Consider the following 1,200-nt stretch of genomic DNA (forward strand, 5'->3'; position numbering starts at 1 on the left):
CAGGGGGAAAGAAGAATATATCATATATAATAAGTCACAGTTCTATTTTTTCTACACTAATATAAAAAATTACACGTTTTTATCAGAGTAAGATAAAACTGAGAAGCTGCAATTATCTTAGATTTTGTCAAATTCTTTCTTTGCATCAATTCACTCTGAGAGAAATCCGGAAAGTAGATGAAAGACTCCTACACACCGGGCAACTGAAACAATACCCACATTGAAGCTGAGGCACACAGTGTCATAAAACCCACCCTGGGCACAGTGCTTTACAATTGGTAGGGAACCAACTTCCAGCTTCTCCATGAGAAGCAAAGGGTTTAAACAACAGATCTACCTCTACCCCTTAACTTTTATGGTTCCACATGAGGGACTGTTTCCCAAATCACCTAGCTCTGGGAGCTGACAGGGGTCAGCATTCTTGAGTACCCTTGGACCACAGAGAACAAAGAGGTGGTTTTAAATGGGCACAGAAGCGCTTCCAGAGGTTATTCCCCCAGTTCATTGTGCAGTGAGCAGGCAATAATGCTCAACTCCAAGTTTCTCCTTGAAAGGGATTAAACTACACACTTAACATTCAGACTTTCCCAGCTGCTGCTTGAGTCTAATTTCTAACCAGCCTACATCAGGTAGCTTACAGGGTAGGCAATTAGTAGTCCTCTGGGAGCCTGAATGAGTGTTTGAGCATTGCCTGGATCTTCCCCCACCAGGGCTCACTCCGGAGATAAAAGTAAATCTCCAGCTAACCTGCTTGTCTCTGAGAGCTATGGGCTAGCATTTGTTAGGCCTCTGGAGGCAACAGAGAGCAAGGCAATGGTTTTAAAAAGTGCAATCTGAATGAGAGTGCAGGCATTTGCCACACCTCCCCTCCCTGGCTCAGTGCAGAGTGAGTGGGTGATAAACTCCAGCTCGCAGCTTCTCCTTGAGGAGAGAAGACATTGTACTACACGTTTAGCACCACAATCTTTCTACTGCCACTTGAGAGTCTGGCTTCTGTTTTGCTTGTCTCAGGGCACTTATAGGACTTAGTATACTCTAATCTCCTGGGAGCAACTAAGAACAAGATGGCAGTTTGGATGCACACAAAGGTTTGAGTGAGAGGCACTCAGGATCTCTGGCCAGACTGTTTGGTGAGGTTCACTTCCTACATGAGGTCATTCTGTGAAGACTGGGAGAGGTGGTTGTTTTACCTAATGTGCA

This window comes from Galeopterus variegatus, unplaced genomic scaffold (genome assembly GCF_000696425.1).
Source record: "Galeopterus variegatus unplaced genomic scaffold, G_variegatus-3.0.2 Scaffold2717, whole genome shotgun sequence".
NCBI lineage: Eukaryota > Metazoa > Chordata > Mammalia > Dermoptera > Cynocephalidae > Galeopterus > Galeopterus variegatus.